Here is a 14,700-nt window from a genome sequence, read left to right on the forward strand (position 1 = left end):
CCTTGATCATTCCAGCGGCTACATGGTCCTCACGAATACATCACTAAGCTCTTTAGGTCTCACTCGCCACCGAACATTCTAACCTCAATTATCTGCACAATAATATCATAAGGAGTGAGCTTTTAAGCCCAGTAAGGAAAATGCATATAAGTAATCCTACAATCACATAGTCATAGCAAATCATATCGTAAGTTCATACAAGATTTCATAACAATACTAATTTATACTAATCATACAAGATCATAATACATTATAGGTCATAATCAAACTCTAAGTCATAAACAAATTCCATTGGTCATACATAGATCATAATAACACTCTAAATCATAAACATATTCTATTGGTCATACATAGGTCATAATAACATTCTAAATCATAAACATATTCTATTGGTCATACGGAAGTCATAATAACAAAACAGGCAAAAGAAAAGATAAGTGCTTGTAAGGGTTGGCAATCAAGCCCCAGACATCACTTAGGTCCGTCATACAAATTATGAACACCTTAGGTCCAGCCATACTTATCTCTTTTGTACCTGAAATGTCAGGGTCATACAAATCACTTAAAATGTTATAGCTAAAACTACCTAATTTTCCTTACCTTGAGTGTGGAATAAGAAAAGAAAAAAAGATTGCTTGTGCTAATAGATTTCGCCCAAAACCTTATATATAACATAAAAGACTTAAGATTAGAGACTATAATACTAACTAAAATTTCAAAATTTCTAAACCTTATAAGAGTCATACCTTAACCCTAGAACGAAATATGAAAACTTCTGAAATATCGAGCCTCCACAAAAATGTCTATCCTTGAGCAACTAAAGTTTTGAGCTTAGTATGCTTATGTTATTCTACTATATGGGGATTAATGAGCACAAATGGTAGAGCTTCTTGAGAGAGAAATTTCAAAAATAAGAGAGTGTTTGGTAGCTTTGATTGTGTGAATAATGTAGAGCTCTAATGCTCTATTCATAGGCTCTATGTAACATCCCAATTTCCCTAATCAGGCTTAGTGCCTTGATTAGGGGGACAGGAGGGCAATAATTAATTTAATTGCATTATTATATGATGAAATGCATGATTATATGAATTATGTGAGTTATATTATAATATGAATATATTGGTATGTTTAGGTGTATTAAGCATGCATGTAGGCTCGCTTCTTAATAGAAGGGCATTTTTGTAATTTGGCCCGTTGATGGCATATTTGTATCTATATATACGTGTGTGCATATTGATTGAGATCACATTAATATGTGGGTATGTTTTAGTTATTCAGCATGAGACGATCGTAGGAAGCAAGTAGTGGTTTAGTCACACTTGGGAGAAATACCCGGCTGGGGGCGAGCCAAGGGGTATTTTGGGTGATCTAGAGAGTCACTGAGACTCATTGTAGCGTGAGTCATATTTTGGGAGAAATAGCAATATTCCGGGTTTATTTGAATTATTTGGGGAAATGTGGGTATAGAGCGGGATTGGAGAGTGAAAATGACACTTTTACCCTTATGGGGTGTTGAGAGAGAAGCGGGTTGAGTGGAGGCATTTTGGTTATTTGGGATCGTTCGTATATAAGGGTTCTGTTGAGTTCATTAATTCATAAAAACACAAGCCTCACTCTAGTTCTCTATCTCTCTCTCTCTCGTTTACTCTTCACGCTCGTTAGCATTTCCGAAGGAAGCTCGAGTTTTAGAGCTTAGATTCAAGCAAGGTTAGAGTCATAAAGATTCCAAGGAGGATTAGAAGCTTGATAACCTACAGATTTAGCTAGAAAATGACTATATCAGAGGTAATTTGAGCTTTAAATTTTTTAGTTTTGTTTTTCCTTAAGTTTCTTAAGCTTGATTGAGTTTTATGGTTTTGGTGAGTTTTTGATCCGTTTGTGAGTTGGGTTTTGCTGTCTATGACGTACTGATGATGTTCTGAAACTCAGTTGGGGGTTTGGTACTATTTTTAGGGTGAATTTTGAGGGAATTAATTCAGAGAAACATTTGAAAAACTGGGTTCGCAGGGTCGCGATGTAGCTCTGTTCTTGGGGCGCCGCGACCCTCATGAACCTAGGAGCTTGGGCGCTTCCCTGAATTGCCATCACGCCGCGACGCCTTCTGGGCTGTGCCACGGCCTGTGTCCAGAGAAAATAGAGGGTTGGCTCTCTGACTTGAGGAGAGGTACGACTCAAAATGGGAATTCTGGCCAAGTTAGGTTTTGGGTAACAGGAACTCAAACCTAAGGGCTTGGGAAGGATTCTACTACCCAGTTTAGTATAATTCGAGGTCCCGATGACTAGGACTCGGTTTGGAAGTCTTTATTTATTTGATATTGATGAATTTTTATTATTATGGTTGTGACTAAGGTACCGCTAGGGCTTGGGAAAGGATCGTGCTCGAGGGTCGTTCATATTTATCTTACTCTTGGACCTAAGGTAAGAATACCTGCACCCACTATGTGAACGGAGCTTAGAGTTGGGAACGGAGCGTTCATTGCGGTCCAAGCTAGAGGAAGAGCTCATCTGAAGTTCGGAAATAAATTTTTAATTTTAAAAGATGTATTTTTTATTCCGGATTTTAGTAGAAATTTTATTTCAGTTTCCATGTTGCAATTAGAACGATTTGTTATGACTTTCACAAGTTTTAATATATCTATTTCTTTCAATGGATCACAATTGTGTATTGCATGTTTGGAAACAGGCTTTATATTCTGCGACCTAACGAACCCCTCACTCTTGATAATGATTTATTCAAATTAGCTAAACCTAGAACCAATAAACGTCAAAAGACCGATAACAATAATATGACGTATTTATGGCACTTGAGACTAGGTCACATTGGCTATGATAGGATTCAAAGAATTACAAAGGATAGACCTTTGAAGGAACTCACCTTAGGTGAATTACCTGTCTGTGAATCTTGTCTAGAAGGCAAACTGACCAAGCGTCCATTCTCTGCAAAGGGTGATAGGGCCAAAGAACCACTTGGTCTTGTGCATTCAGATGTTTGTGGACCTTTGAATGTACAAGCCAGGGGTGGTTTTGAGTATTTCGTCACTTTCATTAACGATTACTCTAGATTCTCATGTATTTACCTAATTCATAGGAAATCAGAAACATTTTCAAAGTTTCAGGAATTCCTAGCAATGGCTCAGAACTAATTAGGTAAAACATTAAAGATCTTGCGATCTGATAGGGGTGGAGAATATTTGGATATGCAGTTCCAAGATCATTTAACTGAACTTGGAATTTTATCACAACTTACTGCCCCAAGTACACCGCAACAAAATGGTGTAGCGGAACGCCGAAACAGAAATTTATTGGAAATGGTTAGATCCATGCTTAGTTACTCAACTCTACCAACTTCGTTCTGGGGACATGCAATTTAAACCGCGAATGACATTCTCAATGTCGTGCCGTCAAAATCAATCCCCAAAACCCCTTTAGGACGTTGGAATGGTCGTGAACCTAGTTTATGCCATTATAGAATCTGGGGGTGTCCCGCTCATGTCCTGAGGAAAAATGAGGGAAAGCTAGAACCGCGAATTGAAGTTTGCATGTTTGTTGGCTATCCTAAAGGTACTCGGGGTGGACTTTTCTATAGTCATTCAGAAAAAAAAGTGTTTACTTCTACAAATGCTACTTTTCTGGAAAATGACTATGTCCAGAACTTTAAACCTCGCAGCAATGTAGTTTTAGAGGAGATGGTTAAAGAATTGACTCCAACCAATGTTCCATAATCATCAATGTGAGTTGATGATGAAATTCCCACTCTTCACGTCCAACCGACGCAAGTCGATTTAAATGAAGAAAGTACCACTGTTCCTGAGCAAACACGGAGCCTCGTCGTAGTGGGAGGGTTTCTAGGAACCCAGTTCGCTATGGTTTGGATGGTGAAACCAATATGGTTTTTGGTGACACTAGTGATGATGATCCGTTGTCTTTCAAACAGACAATGGCTAGCCCCGAAAAGGAACTATGGCTCGAAGCCATGAAACAGGAAATGGAGTCCATGTACTCAAATTATGGTTGTTACAATGGATAATTAATAGCGTATCTATATTTGTTATAGAGCGTTCTATGAATTCAAGAGTGCAATTCCGAGTCTATAGTGGAGTCACGAGGAATTAATAAGTTAGTAAATTTATTTGTTAGATTTATGATAACTTATTGGAGCTTGATTTCATAGGCTCATGGTACCCATTGTAGCTTGGATAAAATTATCTAGATAGTCTTAATTAATTAATTTAATCATCAATTAGAATTATCAAAGTTGACCAGGTCAATTTTGGATAGTTTCACAGAGTTGTGTAATTTTGAGAAGAAAAGAGAAATTATGGCAGATTTATTAATTAAGATAAATTGATATCTAAATTAATAAATAAGTTTAATTCAAGGTTCAAATTATAAATAATTAATTTGATAAAGGATTTAAATAATTAAATCAATAGAAAATAATACAGGCCTTGGTTTTATGTTCAATGGGCTTATAATCAAATGAGAAATTTCACGGGCCTAAAGCCCATGATAATTTCGACCTAGGGCTTCAAAATGGCTATTATTTTACTTATTTTTTAATTAAATTAAATGGCCTAATTGAGTCTATAAAATGAGTGCTTAGAGAGAAGTCATCAGTAAAGATTTCTGAGACGACAGATAAGTTTAATCACTGGTTTTCTGATAGTTTTAGATTCTCTCTAAACACAAGTCCTTTTCTAAGCCTCTTTGTTATTTTCTTTTCTTCTCTCTATATCTATCTCATGTGTTGAGAATTGACCACACTAGTCTAGGTGGTTCTAAGGATACATTGGAAGATTGTGAAGAAAATAGAAGATCGGTTCTGTTTCTTGATAATACTCTGCGACAGAGAGGATACATGAGTTAAAGAAACTGAAGGAAGGGTTGTTTCATTCCGCTGCGTATACTGTAAGTATTCTATTATTTGTTTCTCTTTGAATTCAATTTTAGAAACATGTTTTAGGCTATCTTGTATTAATTTGTTTAATATTAGATATACATGAAAATAAATAAAGATCCTGTATAAGTTTTCCCAACAGTAACATTCCGTGTTTTGAACACCTGTTAGTAGCCGGTTGGAGCCGATGAAGAATTATGTGGAATATTATTTTGATAAATAATATTATATGAATTTGCAATGATTTGTGAATTTTTATAGCCGTTGTGATGATCTGGTAAATGATTTAGCTTTATGCAAAGAAAGATTGGTCTCGGACCAAGGAGTAAACCCTAATGGGAGAAAAATATTAGATTAAATAAAATAGGAAATACTATGGCATAAAAATATTAATTTTGTTTTGCAACTAAGACTTTATAGTCGAGCCAATAAGTTTAAGAAAAATTGATTGAGCTTTGAATTCCAATCAAACGGGCTTAAAAATGAGAATTTCTTGCTCGGGTCTCTATGTGCATTTTGGTCAATTTGATAAATTGCCAAATTTATGTGATATTGTGACAAATTTTATTTTGGTCACAATTTAATTTATTTAATTATGTTTGGAGATTTAAAAACTATAGGTTAAAAATTAAGGGATATTTAGAGCATAAAATTCCCAAAGGGCCCTTGGATACCTTATATAAGAGGAAAAATAAGCAAGGACATATGTTGACCACGATTTCGGCCAACTGCGAGTAGATGCAAAAATGACAATAAACCTTGAATAGAAAGTAAATTACACAAGTAATTTTTATAGTGGTTCAGCCCCAATTCGTTGGTAATAGCCTAATCCACTTAGAGTTGTGATATATGTAACCTATACTCAAGATGAGATGAACCTTAGTCAACTGAGTTTCTCAAGTATAAGTGGAAAAATACAGTGTTTCTCCCAAAGTCTCAAAACTAGAGAGCTTTCTTTTCAGTCCCTCCAACCTCATCAATGATGCCATGAGCTCTTTATTTATAGGCTCATGAATCGTACATGAGAAATATCCTATTTGACGGGGTCCTTGGTTGTTCCAACCAACTTTAATTAATAAAATATAAATAAATTCAAATTACAACAATATATCTATTTCTCCGGGATATCTGAGAGATTTCCGCAGTAGTTAGGAATGATTTAGATTGAATATGTTACTGAGGCTTTACTGAAGAGTCACTAGACAGTTAACTTCTGAGATTCTGATCCGTCGATCGATCCAATCCATTTCCCAAAGTGATTGGTCGACCAAGACACCTCACCGGTCAGCCAAAGCACACCACTAGTTGGGCATGGCACACCACTGGTCGGGCATGGCACATCACTGACCGGGCATGGCACATCACTGGTCAGCTAAATTTATTTTCTGACCAGTAATATCACAACTCTCCAGGTCAATTCTCAACCTTTTCACTTCTTTAAATAACACATTTATTGATTATTAATATGTCATTTACTGACCATGCATTTCCAAGAGTCTTCAAGGTAAGTGGGAGTCTCCCTTTCTCTCCTTTAAATAGACCCACGGATGCCCACTACTCATAAGCAAGAATTCCATCTTTAACAACACTCTTCCTTTTTCTTTGCTGAAACCTCCACAAACTTCCAAGGCATTTCAACTTTTCCAAGCAAATCCAAGCTTTCTCAATAAATCAAAGGCTCTTCAATACATATGGGTAAGCTTCTCATTCTTCATCTTTATCTTTATGCTTTGTAAACTTAAAAAATCTAGACAAAAAACTTGTTAGAATACACAATGTCGAAACCCCCTTTGAAATATGTTCTTAGATTTTTTTTTTTTGTGATAAATCTTTGTAGGATAGAGACTTTGTGTCTGGTATAGTGTACTTTAGGCTTTGGGTTAGTCAATTTTTCCTTCAATTTCATGAAATTTTGAAAGAAAAATGATTTCCCACTACACATTTTAGTTTTGGGTTTATGGGTTTGAGAAGAGCATATGATATTTCCTTGAGACTTGTTGAACTCTTAAAATTCCACTTTTTGATCTTGTTTGCATAGTCCAAGATTAAGAAAATATGTTTATACATCATGCTATGCTCTTTACCCTTTATCTCATCAAAATCGTGCCCTTTGCCATGCCAAGCCGATCCGACCCGTACTTGGCCCTTAGGTATTTTATTTCCAGCTGCTCGGACACATGTCCTTGCTCCTCAGACACCATTCCAACACCATGGACATGCAACTCCTCGGACATGCCCAACTCCTCGAATGCCCAGCCCCTTGGGCATTGACAACAAAAACTTGATCTCTAAAAATTAACACGCAAGTATACGTGGTCAAATCAAGTAATATATGATAAGTAAAGTGTCGATCCCACGAAGACTGGTATTAATTACCAATAATTAACCTCTAATTCTAATTGATTTAATTAATAATTTCAGAATTATAAATAAAATAATTATTACTAAAAATTAAGAAAACTATTAAGCACTTAGAGAAATGCAGAGATAAAATTTGATTTAATTCAATGGACGTAAAAGTTAGGGCTTTAGTTTCATCAACCATCTACTTATGATTTCTAACCAATTTTCAATATTTCTTAATTATATTGTGATAGCAGATTACAATTATATATTATAGTCTTGCTAGGATCTATAATTCTCTACAATATATTATTTCCTATATCTCTGTGGTAAATCAATATATTGCATGCTTTAAACACATAATCCCTAAACTACAAAATTCATAGAAGTATTTTCGTCTAATATAAAATTGTGATTATTAACCTATAGCATAATTAGCCTTCTCTTTTCAGAGCATAGGTTAAAATCATATAAACATGTAAATGATGATCAAACATTCACAAGCATTAAGCATGAGATAAATAATCCACCGCAGAACAAAGAAATTTAGGAAAATTTCATTAAGAAATCAAAATCTTCAAGAAGAATCCACTAACACCCTAATAACAAGATTAGTTCCAAGCAAACATAATGGAATCAATCAAATTAAATATAAACATAAACTCCAGAAAAGAGAATACAGAAGAAATTAAGAAATCAAACTCTAGGTCTTCAATGTTCTCCCAAGTCTCTAATAACTTCTCCACATCAAAAAATCAATCCCTCCCTAATTAACTCTTAAAAACGTATTTAAAAAAAAACCCCTAAAATATCTAACAATTCTGCCCTTCTGATAGCCACGCACAGACATACGCGCCGCAGCTCTGGCATTCAAGCGCCGCGGCGCGCCTCTTTGGATTTGCGCAGCCGTCTCTCTATTTTCAGCGAGCGCTGCGGCCCTTCAAAACTCCAGAAAATGGCCCTCTCTGCTTTTTCCTTGCGCTGCAGCTCTTCATTCAGGCGCCGCAGCCCTTCATAATTACCCCAAAAACTTGTTCCAAAACTCCAAAACAAACGATTATCTCTGCAAATGAATCCTCGACTTTCCTCTTGTCAACTTTTAGCATAAATTTCCCAATTTAAGCTGATTTTCCAGTCATTTCCCAAACTTCACGTTTCCTTCTCCTATTTCCTGCAAACATACCAAAACAAGCGTAATACCGCATAACACTCCACCAAAATGATCAAACTTACCCTAAACACATGTTAAAATCTATGCTAAAAACGAACTCATCAAATTCCCCCAAACTTGACTTTTACTCGTCCTCGAGTAAACCAAAACAAGCAACTCAACTAATGACAAAAACACACACACATGAATCAAGCCAACAACAATACTAAGCCTCAAGCTATGACAAATAACTCACTTATATAATCTTCAAGGAACTCAACTTTTAATCCAGAATTTCAGTTGAAACATTTATTCCATTCAATTAAACAAAATCATGATTAACAAATAATATGTAATTTAATTCATTTATGCTCACTAAATTTCCACTTCAATCCAACAACCAAATAATATCCCATAAGTTTGCTACAATTGCTAATCTCCACTAATGTAGACAAAACATGCTCAGAAATCAATAGGTCTTTTCAAGCTTATAATTGAATGGCTTAGGCAAAGGTGGATGAGAAAGTCATTTAAGCTTAACATGTACCATGAACACTAACCAACCAATTCAACATTTAATACAAATCACAAGCCCAATTCCAAAGTTCCCAATATCTTATCATTTCGAGAGAAATTGCATAATCAAAATTTTTTTTTCTTCTTTTCTTTTTTTTTCCCCTTTCATAAATAACATTACACTCCCCCAAACTTATTCCTTGATAATACAATCTGGAGTGTAATGTTTTCTCATCATTGAATTTTTTTTTTCTTGTTTTCTTTTTCTACTTTTCTCTTCTTTCTCTCAAAATGTATTTTCTTCATTGTTGACACAACTTATCATACGTAACCCCCCTATTACAAATCAATCTCAATTATCATTCATATGTTCATGGTACACGCAAGGGAAAGACAAAATAATAGTTAGGTTCTCAAATTATTAGCTCAAAGCAAATGTCAATCAATAAAAGGATCAATTTAGGCTCAACAATGGGTAACTAAGGATTAAACACATCAAGGTTGTCTTGAAAGGCTCAAACGGTCCAAAAAATTTGCCTAAATCATTTTTCTAAGCATGCATGATCTAAGATTTCGCCTCAAAAAGCAAGAAAACAAGTTCTAGGATAAACCAATTCCAATCTTCCCTTCCTATTTTAAACTTAGCAAGCATAAAATTTATTCACTCACATAAAATTTATCAACATCACGATTAAGCTCTCAATTATTTAAGTGTTTAAGAAAAATAGAACAAAATATTCAACCAAGCAGACAGATTTTTTTTCTTCAGTTTTATTCCCATTCAATTTACATAGTACATCATTCAATCATATTATCATTGGCTAATCATTGGTAACTTGATTCAACTGACACCCTAAACAAAACCCAACTAACACAACTAAAACCAAAACAAAACAACACAGACACGACAAACAACAATAAAACTCTTCCCCCAAACTTAACCTAAACATTTTCCCCAATGTTTGTTTAATTTGTTTTTTTTTTAAAATAAAATAAAACAAAAGTAAACAAAAAGAGACTTACCATAGACATTTAAAATGGTGGAGGCGGCGGCAGCAGTTGATACGGAAAAAATTGAGATGGTAGAGGAAATGGAGCTACGTCTTCATTGTTCCGGAGAGACCACCGATTTACCAACGCATTGAGTTGGTCCACGTGAGTGATTTGATACTCACTTTGCTGTGCCAAGTACTGCTGCATTGCTGATTTTGCGCAATCTGATAATTATTCTGTTGCACCAAATATTGGAATTGATTCTGCATCATCTGCATATATGGATCAAAAGTACCAGCTGCAGGTTGAACGGGCAGCTGTACAACTGGTACCTCATGCGTAGGCTCCTCCGGAATAGTACCCTCCAAATCTGCTTCATTATCCTCTTCTTCAACATCATCTAATCGTTGTCTTTTATCAGTGGCACGCGGTCGAGGTGGTGGTGCTTCTAAGAAAGGTGGTTCATAGCCAAGCACCATATTTTTAGAAATCGCCGACATAGGCTTTCGAACGACATCACTTCCAAACATAACAACTCCATATGTACGATATAAATCTGTGATTAACGAGCCATGACCTAATCCTCCCGTAGTGGTTAACATACTAATATCTTTCATACTCTTCCTAATGACTCGGCCTACATCAATAGTCATTCTAGTCATAATGGCATATACCAACAACAACCTCTCCTTATTGATATCCGACATATGATTAGTCGGAATTAGCCTTGCACTCACAAAATGCACCCAAGCCCGAGCCACATGGTTCAATTGATAACGCCAAAGATATTTCAGAACACCACCAACAACAGTAAACCGGGCTCCTGGTATACTCAAAGTTTCAGCTCCTCTACCCAATTAATATCATCCCCATGAGCCCATTGATGATATTGATCCTCCTCTCGTTCATACGTTGGCATATCGTACAGTGCAGCAATAGTGTCTATACCTACCGGAACTTGGACACCTCTAACAAATACTTCTGTATTTCTCGTCTCCACATAATTTGCAAAAAATTCTAAAACCACCGAAAAATTTGCATGACTGACATCCTCTTTAGCAAACATGGCCCAACCCCTTCTTTGAATTTCTCCACGAATATCTTCATAAGTCGAGATTTCACAGGGTGTTTCAGTATACTCAATACCCCGCTCACTTATCACCTTCCTCTTACGTATCCTTGTGTATCGCTCAAAAGAGGCCTTACTTACAAATTTCGTAGTATCATAATCTGGGGGTTGTTCAGGTTCCTTAAAAGAAGATGGCCAAGAAGAAGATGGCCTATTGGTGTTCTTAGAGGATGATGCCCTAGAAGGATTTCTTTTACACCCCATAATATTCTATGATAAATTTGACAGCACCTCCCCTGTTTTTTTCAATATTCCCCAAATTCCAAATGGCTTTTCAAATAATGCAAACCAATTCACTACAATACTTCACTATCCCCACTATAATCTTTAATCAAAAATCCCTTCACAATGTCTTATATATAAAGAAATCACCTAAATTTTTTTTGAATATTTGGAGAAACACTTACTTGACAATGATAAATTCCTCTTGAACCCTTCAATTGCACCAAGTAATCATAAAATCACCACTCCAATTGATAGAATTTGAAAAATAAGGGTTTGAAGAATTTTTGGGAATTAGGCATTTCAATAACAGAATAGGAAATGGGAAGGAGAAAGAAATATTTGGAGGAATATATATATGTGGATTCAAGATGTAAGAGGGAGTTTAAGAGAAAATTTATGGGTTAATAGAGAGAAAATGGAGAGAAATTTGTTTTGGAATTTTTCAAAATGAAGAGAATGGCTGAAATGAAAGAGGGAAACCCACTTTAAGTCTCGGATCCCACACGCATCGCGGCGTGCTCCTTCAAGCGCTGCGGTGCGTCCCAAATTTTTTTTCTGGGTAAATGTTCAGGTGCCGCGGCGCTTGCTGCATCCCGAGCCACCTTCTTTGTTTTTTGTCAAGGGCTGCGGCTCTTGTTCCATGCGCCGCAACCCTCTCTTCCGGCTTCAACATTTTCATTTTTTTTTCAATAGTTTTCACGATTTCCACGGTTCTATTACATTCAAAAATAAAAAAAATAAAAACTAAAATTGTTCATACTTTTTACAAATTAACTGAAATGAAAATTAAAAAATAATGAGATGCCTCTCAACTGCGCTGTCGTTAACGTCATTTAGCCGGACGCTGCTTTCCTTCATATTCAATCTTGAGTCAAGTCCTCCCCTCACGTCCTTGAGAGCCATAGTGTCATGAGTTGGCCCTCGTTTCTTGTGATTAGAATTTGGTGGTACTTTGCCCCGCTCATATAACATTCGAATTCTTTCACTAAAGTACTTTTTTAATCGATTCCGCCCCTTCCTCATTCTGGTTTTCACTATGGAGCTTATCTTAGAGCCTTCCAACTTGTTCTCTCCTTGGTTCACCACTTCAACTCTACAACACGTTGGAATTTCTATTGCTGCAAAAACTTTAAATATAACTTCCTCTTTTTGCACTCGCAGCTTTAATTCACCTTTTTGTACATCAATTAACGCCCTACCAGTCGCTAAAAATGGCCTTCCAAGTATTATTGGAATATTTTCATCCTCCTCCATATCTAAAATAATAAAGTCCGCAGGAAAGATAAATTTACCCACTTTTACCAATACATCCTCAATAACTCCATGAGGATGATTAACTGTCCTATCTGCCATCTACAAAGACACTATAGTTGGTCGAGCTTCTCCCAAATTCAGCTTTTGAAAGATTGATAGAGGCATCAAATTCACACTAGCCCCTAAATCACATAATGCCTTTGTTTCTACTAAACTCCCTATAGAACATGGGATATTGAAACTGCCAGGATCTTTAAGCTTTGGAGGTAGTTTCTTCTGTAGTATTGCGCTGCACTCTTCAGTTAATGCAACTGTCTCATAATCCTCTAGCTTATTTTTCTTTGACAAAATTTCCTTCATGAACTTCACATAGCTAGGCATCTGCTCTAATGCTTCTGCAAACGGTATATTAATATGTAGCTTCTTGAACACCTCTAAAAACTTTGCAAACTGCTTATTTAAATTATGCTTGCAAAGCCTTTGTGGATATCGAATTATAACATGGTGGTCAATGCTCACTGGTGGTACCACTTCTTTCTTGTTAAAGTCTTCCGTAACCTTTTCTTCATTAGACTTCTCCTTCTTTAGAAAATCTGCAGTAACCTCCTCTTGTGCTGGACTAGTGACATATTGATCCTCACTCTTCTTGCCCTTGTTTTCTACTGTAGGCCCCTCATACTTAGTCCCACTCCTCAAGGATATTGCATTACACTGCTCTTTAGGATTAACTTCTGTAGTGCTAGGCAAACTTCCTTGAGCTCTATTCGACATTAAAGTAGCCAATTGCCCTATTTGAGTCTCCAAACTCCTTATGGACGCCCTGGTTTCAGTCATGAATTGGTTAAGTACATCAGGTTGGGTTTCGGCTGGTTTCATTGGCATTTGGTTAGGTGGTCTATTTTGTGGTTGATAATAGCCAGGTGGAGGATTTTGGTGTGCATATTGCTGTGGATAAGGTGGCTTATTTTGGGTAGGTTGATATGGTGGCTGAGGTGGAGGATAAGGTTGTATGGTGTTTTGATTGTTAGACCAGGAAAAATTTGGATGGTTCTTCCAAGCTGGGGTGTAGGTCAGGAATGGGGATTATTAGGCTGTCTTTGGTAATTTCCTATTGCTTGGACTTCTTCCATGGGCATGTTATTCATATCTATGGCAGGGCATTGGTTTGGTTGATGGGTTGTACCACACACTTCACAAAGGTTTTGAACTTGCATAGCTTGAGATGGGAGTGTAGTCTTTTGTAATTGCTTCGTCAAGGCTGCTACTTGAGCTGTAAGCATGGATATAGCATCCAATTCCATCATTCCAACCACTTTCTTTGATTGTGCCCTTTCAGTTGGCCATTGGTAATTATTCATTGCCATCTCCTCTAATAGCTCATATGCCTCATTAGCACTTTTACTCATAAAGGCACCTCTCGCTGCGGCATCTATAATTGTTCTAGTCGTCCCATTCAACCCATTATAAAAATTATGTACCAACATCCACTTTTCTATTCCATGGTGTGGACACTTCCTTAACAACTCCTTAAAGCGCTCCCAAGAATCATATAGTGACTCTCCATCCAACTGATAAAAATTATTAATCTCACCCCTTAACTTTGCAGCCTTTGCTGGAGGAAAGAATTTGGCAAGGAACTTCTGAGCTAACTCCTCCCACGTAGTGATAGAATTTGCCTGTAAAGATATTAGCCAACTCTTCGCCCTATCCCTCAGTGAAAAGGGGAATAACCTCAGTCTTATAGCATCATCACTTACCTCATTCATCTTGAACGTTAGCTATGTGTAAATTGGGGTCCTCTGTTGGCATACCTCCAAACTGAACCGTTGACTGAACCATTTGAAGGATGGCTGGCTTAATCTCAAAATTGTTAGCAGCAATGGTTGGAGGTCTAATACATGAATGCACTCCTGTAAGAGTAGGAAGTACATAATCTCTTGGAATTTCAGCAGCCCCTTGACCATTATTAGCACCATTTCCCAAATTGTCAGCCATGGTAAATTCCAATTTCCTTTTTATTTTCCGGATCTGTCTGCACGTTCTTTCCATTTCCCGATCTATTGGTATAATCTGTTTTTGTCTATTGCTTCGCATATACCAATAAGTCCTGAAACACAAAAGAACCTTGATCTGAATAAATGTTAAAAAAAATTAAAAAAAAAAAATCAAATTAGAACAAAAATTAACTTATTG

General features: G+C 36.5%; 1 non-coding gene across 1 annotated transcript; it reads left to right on the forward strand.

The window, feature by feature from the left end:
* The first annotated feature begins 14,001 nt into the window (after positions 1–14,001).
* On the forward strand, positions 14,002–14,108 carry LOC133793222 (small nucleolar RNA R71). Its single transcript, XR_009874677.1, has one exon. It is a non-coding gene; the product is annotated as a small nucleolar RNA R71 (small nucleolar RNA).
* The last annotated feature ends 592 nt before the right edge of the window (positions 14,109–14,700 follow it).

This window comes from Humulus lupulus, chromosome 7 (genome assembly GCF_963169125.1).
Source record: "Humulus lupulus chromosome 7, drHumLupu1.1, whole genome shotgun sequence".
Lineage (NCBI taxonomy): Eukaryota > Viridiplantae > Streptophyta > Magnoliopsida > Rosales > Cannabaceae > Humulus > Humulus lupulus.